A 7,244-nucleotide genomic window follows, 5' to 3' on the forward strand; every position below is an offset into this window, starting at 1 on the left:
CCAGTGTATGGAGGCTAGCACTGGAGTAATATGATCAAATTCTTTGGTTCTAGTCAGGATTCTAGCAGCCGTATTTAGCACTAACTGAAGTAAGTTTATTTAGTGCTTTATCTGGATAGCCGGAAAGTAGAGCATTGCAGTAGTCTAACCTAGAAGTGACAAAAGCATTGGTTGAATTTTTCTGCATCATTTTTGGACAAAAAGTTTCTGATTTTTGCAATGTTACGTAGATGGCAAAAAGCTGTCCTTGAAACAGTCTTGATATGTTCTTCAAAAGAGAGATCAGGATCCAGAGTGACGCCGAAGTTCTTCACAGTTTTATTTGAGACGACTGTACAACCATTAAGATGAATTGTCAGATTCAACAGAAGATCTCTTTGTTTCTTGGGACCTAGAACAAGCATCTCTGTTTTGTCCGAGTTTAAAAGTAGAGAGTTTGCAGCCATCCACTTCCTTATGTCTGAAACACATGCTTCTAGCGAGGGCAATTTTGGGGCTTCACCATGTTTCATTGAAATGTACAGCTGTGTGTCATCCGCATAGCAGTGAAAGTTAACATTATGTTTTCGAATGACATCCCCAAGAGGTAAAATATATAGTGAAAACAATAGTGGTCCTAAAATGGAACCTTGAGGAACACCGAAATTCACAGTTGATTTGTCAGAGGAGAAACCATTCACAGAGACAAACTGATATCGTTCCGACAGATAAGATCTAAACCAGGCCAGAACTTGTCTGTGTAGGCCAATTTGGGTTTCCAATCTCTCCAAAATAATGTGGTGATCGATGGTATCAAAAGCAGCACTAAGGTCTAGGAGCAGGAGGACAGATGCAGAGCCTTGGTCTGATGCCATTAAAAGGTAATTTACCACCTTCACAAGTGCAGTCTCAGTGCTATGATGGGGTCTAAAACCAGACTGATGCATTTCGTATACATTGTTTGTCTTCAGGAAGGCAGTGAGTTGCTGCGCAACAGGCTTTTCAATTTTTTTTGAGAGGAATGGAAGATTCGATATAGGCTGATAGTTTTTATATTTTCTGGGTCAAGGTTTGGCTTTTTCAAGAGAGGCTTTATTACTGCCACTTTTAGTGAGTTTGGTACACATCCGGTGGATAGAGAGCCGTTTATTATGTTCAACATAGGAGGTCCAAGCACAGGAAGCAGCTCTTTCAGTAGTTTAGTTGGAATAGGGTCCAGTATGCAGCTTGTAGGTTTAGAGGCCATGATTATTTTCATCATTGTGTCAAGAGATATAGTACTAAAACACTTGAGTGTCTCTCTTGATCCTAGGTCCTGGCAGAGTTGTGCAGACTCAGGACAACTGAGCTTTGAAGGAATAAGCAGATTTAAAGAGGAGTTGAAGACTCATCTCTTCAGTAGATACTATGATTTAGTGTACTCTGGCCCAGGAGTGTGAAGGTGAACGGAAAGGCACTGGAGCGACGAACCGCCCTTGCTGTCTCTGCCTGGCCGGTTCCCCTCTCTCCACTGGGATTCTCTGCCTCTAACCTATTACAGGGGCTGAGTCACTGGCTTACTGGTGCTCTTCCATGCCTTCCCTAGGAGGGGTACGCAACTTGAGTCAATTGAGTCACTGCTGTGATCTTCCTATCCGGGTTGGCGCCCCCTTTGAATTCGTGGTGTGGGGGCTGTGCTTTGGCAAAGTGGGTGAGGTTATATCCTGCCTGTTTGGCCCTGTCCGGGGGTATCATCGGATGGGGCCACAGTGTCTCCCGACCCCTCCTGTCTCAGCCTCCAGTATTTACGCTGCAATAGTTTATGTGTCGGGGGGCTAGGGTCAGTCTGTTATATCTGGAGTATTTCTCCTGTCTTATCCGGTGTCCTGTGGAGATTTAAGTATGCTCTCTCTAATTCTCTCTCTTTTTTTCTCTCTCTCTCTTGGAGGACCTGAGCCCTAGGACCATGCCTCAGGACTACCTGGCATGATGACTCCTTGCTGTCCCTAATCCACCTGGTCATGCTGCTGCTCCAGTTTCAACTGTTTGGCCTGTGGCAATGGAACCCTGACCTGTTCACCGGATGTGTACCTGTCCCAGACCTGCTATTTTCAACTCTCTAGAGACAGCAGAAGCGGTAGAGATACTCTGAATGATTGGCTATGAAAAGCCAAATGACATTTACTCCTGAGGTGCTGACCTGTTGCACCCTCGAGAACCACTGTGAATGTTATTATTTGACCCTGCTGATCATATACAAACATTTGAACATCTTGGCCATGTTCTGTTATAATCTCCACCCGGCACAGCCAGAAGAGGACTAGCCACCCCTCATAGCCTGGTTCCTCTCTAGGTTTCTCCCTAGATTCCAGCCTTTCTAGGGAGTTATTCCTAGACACCGTGCTTCTACACCTGTGTTGCTTGCTGTTTGGGGTTTTAGGCTGAGTTTCTGTACAGCACTTTGTGACATCAGCTGATGTAAGAAGGGCTTTATAAATACATTTGATTGATTTGTTCCCATCACTGAAGGCAATCATACAGGCTGCGCTGAACATCCCTGTAAGGCAGCTGCTGCTGTGAGAGATCTTTCAGGGCATTAAGGCGTCTACATATCTGGCTTAGGAACACAATGACACAAGATAGAATGCATTATGACAATTGACAAATATAAACTGACGTGCTTGGGAAAGAGACAGGCTTGCACAGCTAGGCGATATACACTATATACACAAAAGTATGTGGACGCCCCTTCAAATGAGTGGATTCTGCTATTTCAGCCACACCCGTTGCTGACAGGTCTATATAATCGAGCACACAGCCATGAAATCTCCATAGACAAACATTGACAGTAAGAATGGCCTTATTGAAGAGCTCAGTGACTTTCAACGTGGCACTGTCATAGGATACCACCTTTCCAACAAGTCAGTTTATATAATACTTGCCCTGGTAGATCTGCCCCGGTCAACTGTGAGTGTTGTTATTGTGAAGTGAACATCTAGGAGCAACAACATCTAGGAGCAACAACATCTAGGAGCAACAACGGCTTAACCGGGAAGTGGTAAGCCACACAAGCTCACAGAACGGGACTGCCGAGTGCTGAAGCGCGTAAAAATCGTCTATCCTCAGTTGCATCACTCACTACCGAGTTCCAAACTTCCTCTGTAAGCAACGTCAACACAATAACTGTTTGTCGGGAGCTTCATGAAATGGGTTTCCCTGGCCGAGCAGCTGCACACAAGCCTAAGATCACAATACGCAATGCCAAGTGCCGGCTGGAGTGGTGTAAAGCTTGTCGCCATTGGACTCTGTAGCAGTGGAAACGCGTTCTCTGGAGTGATGAATCCTGCATCACTGGCAGTCCAATGGACAAATATGGGTTCGGCAGATGCCAGAAGGACGCCACCTGCCCCAATGCAAACTGCCAACTGTAAAGTTTGGTTGAGGAGGAATAATGCTCTGGGGCTGTTTTTCATGGTTTGGGCTAGGCCCCTTAGTTCTAGTGAAGCAAAATCTTAAACGCTACAGCATACAATGATATTCTAGACGATTCTGTGACAACAGTTTGGGGAAAGCCCTTTCCTATTTCAGCATGACAATGCCCCCTCTCACAAAGCGAGGTCCATACAGAAATGGTTTGTCGAGCTCGGTGTGGAAGAATTTGACTGGCCTGCAAAGAGCCCTGACCTCAACCCCATTGAACACCTTTGGGATGAATTGGAACGCTGATTATGAGCCAGGCTTAATCACTCAACATCAGTGCCCAACCTCCCCAACTAATGCTCTTGTGGCTGAATGGAAGCAAGTCCCTGCAGCAATGTTCCAACATCTAGTGGGAACGCTACCTCTTTGAAGAGTATCTTAAATAACTCTCACTCCGCCTCTGACACCCCCCCCCCAAAAAAAACTAACAAACAGTTGTGTATATACACTTTTGTTTTTCCACCACTAGCACAGACTCTGCCGATAAATACTTTGTTAAGGGAAAGTGTACTTCATAAGACTTCCACCGAAGTCGGTTCCTCTACTTGTTCGGGCAGCGTTCGGCGGTCGACGTCACCGGTCTTCTAGCCATCGCCGATCCACCTTTCATTTTCCATTTGTTTTGTCTTGTCTTCCCACACAACTGGTTTACATTCCCTCATTACTTGTCGTGTATTTAACCCTCTGTTCCCCCATGTCTGAGTGTGAAATTGTTTGCTGTAAAGTGTTTGTGCACTCTGACTGGTTCACGACGGGTTATTTTGTACCCATATTTTGTTGTTCTGGGGCCGTTGGTTTTGCATATTAAACTGCTCCGGTTATTACCCAGTTCTGCTCTCCTGCGCCTGACTTCCCTGCAGCCAGTCACACACCTCTTACACATTTTCAAAAGATGTGCAGAGACTCTGCTGTCCTAGCTTCAGGGGGAAGCTGGTTCCACCATTGGGGTGCCAGGACAGAGAAGAGCTTTGACTGGGCAGAGCGGGAGCTGCCCTCCCGTAGGGGTGGGGGGGGGCCAAGAGACCAGAGGTGGTAGAACGGAGTGCTCGGGTTGGGATATAGGGTTTGAACATAGCCTGAAGGTAAGGAGGTGCAGTTCCCCTTGCTGCTCTGTAGGCAAGCACCAGGGTCTTGAAGAGGATGCAAGCTTCAACTGGAATTCAGTGGAGTGTGCGGAGGAACAGGGTGACATGGGAAAACTTGGGAAGGTTGAACAACATGGGGAGCCCAGCCAACAGCGTGTTGCAGTAGTCCAGACAGGAGATGACAAGTGTCTGGATTAGGACCCCTTCCTGTGTGATGTAGAGTCGTACTCTACGGATATTGTAGAGCATGAACCTGCAGGAGCAGAGTCACTGCTTTGATGTTTGCAGAGAACAACAGGGGGTTGTCCAAGGTCACACCAACGTTCTTTGTGATGAATTTGAAAAACATATTTAATGCAAAAATGTACTCTTTTTATTACATTTAGATTTCAGGGAGTATTTCATTGTACATTTACAGTGAATTACAAGCAACAGAGTGTGCTCCTGTAATGTCAGATTACAGTAGGCTAATTTAAATCCAGCTATATGCCCCATTGTATTAGTACAGGACTATTTTCTAGCTATAAAACTTATTCATTATGATATTACAGCATTCAGGCACAAAAAATACAGTACTTTACCATATGCATCACAGTCAGGATTAGCCTGGTATCGTTCCACTCCTTAACAGATATTTGCTAAACAGTGTTTAGAAATGACATAGTACAAGTAGTGCAATGTTAGCAAAAACAGGTTATGGACGTGAACAAGGCAAAAGTAACTATTTATCTTATTTCAAATAAATGGACAACAATCATTCTTTCACCTCTTCCATACTCACTTTACAGAATTCGCAATTACAATGCTTGTCTTTCACAATTTGGTCAGTGGTTGTTGCTGGTATGTCATGCCTAAATTTGCTAATCTGTCTAGCGTTTCTCCAGCTTCTGTCTCTCGTTCTCCACTCGGGTTATCTCATAAGCCTCCTTGTACACCAGCCTGTCTCCTTTGTGCTCCTCATTGTAATAGATGCGCTCAGTCTTCTTCTGGTATCGGTCTTTAACCTTGTCGTTCACCCAGAGAATCAGCTCTTCTCCTTTTTGGCCTCTTCGTTTCCTTTCTCCTCTTGGAGGTCCGTACCTTATTCCTCGTTAACACACATTTGTAATCTGTTGACATACATTCGTAACCTGTTAACACACATTTGTGATCTGTTAAATGAGAAGAAACAGCCTATATACATTTGATTTTTAAAAACTAAGCAGCAACCAAATGTGACTGAAAAATGTGTAACAGGTAACACATGTATGTTAACAGGTAACAAATGTGTCACAAACTAAGCAGCAACCAAAACTTTAAAAAACTAAACAAAGTTTAAAGGGTTACAAATGTATCTTACAAAATACAAATCTCCCAGGGAACAAATACATGCATTATGTATGGTTTATACCATCTTAGAAAAAATGTCCTGGACTCTATGAAAATCTATGAATCTCTCATATCTTACTCTTGTTTATTCCTGTTTGTTTACACGGACAGTTGTTGAATTTGCGTAAGACACACAGTTCTGTAAATAGTATCACTCTTTATTGTTGCAGTGCTTTGAGCTATTGCTGTGTAGATAAAATGCCTCATCTTGCCACAATATGGGGATATTTGCATGATATGTCAATAAATGCCATAGATTTCCATAATTTCAAGACCTCCACTCTCTCTACATATGAGTGTTGTCAGACGTACATACGGCTAGAGAATGAGATTAACATACTGTGGGTTAACTGCCTTGTTCGGGAGCAGAACGACAGATTTTTACCTTGTCAGATCTGGGATTCAATCTAGCAAGCGTGATAGGGCAAAAGCAAATAGGTGCAACCACAGAAACAGATTAAAACAGACCTTCACTGAGCAAACAACTATGTTTGCTGACTAAATCTCTCACACACACACACAAACACACCCACACACACACACACACAAACACACACACAAACACACACACACACACACACACACACACACACACACACACACACACAAACACACACACACACACACACACACACACACACAAACACACACACAAACACACACACACACACAAACACACAAATACAAACACACACACACACACACACACACCAAAACATCTCTCCCTGGGTAACATTTCAATACAACACATACACCAAGACCTACAGATGTGTATAATATAATTGTTACATTTACATTATATTATAGTAATTGAGCAGACACTCTTATCCAGAACGACTTACAGTTAGTGTATTCATATTACAGTAAGACAGCTAGATGAGACAACCGCATCATAGTTGTAGTAAAGTACATTTTCCCTCAATAAAGATGTTATCAGCGTGTCGGTGGCTGGTAGGAAAAGGACAAGTGTTGTTTTTGTCTTCTTATCTTGAATAATGGTGGTTCTGCTCCAGTTGATCATATAGCCTATGGCTTCTAGTCTCGCCACATGCATGGGAAAGCCACTGCAGGGTGTCTGCCAACTGCAGCAAGCTGAATGTTTATTTTTTAACCTTTATTTAACTAGGCAAGTCAGTTAAAAGAACAAATTATTATTTACAATGATGGCCTACCAAAAGGAAAAAAGGCCTCCTTCGGGTATGGGGGCCTGGGATTAGAAAAAAATTAAATTAAAATATAGGACAAAAGACACATCACGACAAGAGAGACAACACAACACTACATAAAGAGAGACCTAAGGCGAATGTATACGTAATAAGCTAAACATACACATCACCACATCTCCAAGGCCAG

The sequence above is a fragment of the Oncorhynchus kisutch genome, linkage group LG7 (genome assembly GCF_002021735.2).
Source record: "Oncorhynchus kisutch isolate 150728-3 linkage group LG7, Okis_V2, whole genome shotgun sequence".
Taxonomy (NCBI): Eukaryota; Metazoa; Chordata; class Actinopteri; order Salmoniformes; family Salmonidae; genus Oncorhynchus; species Oncorhynchus kisutch.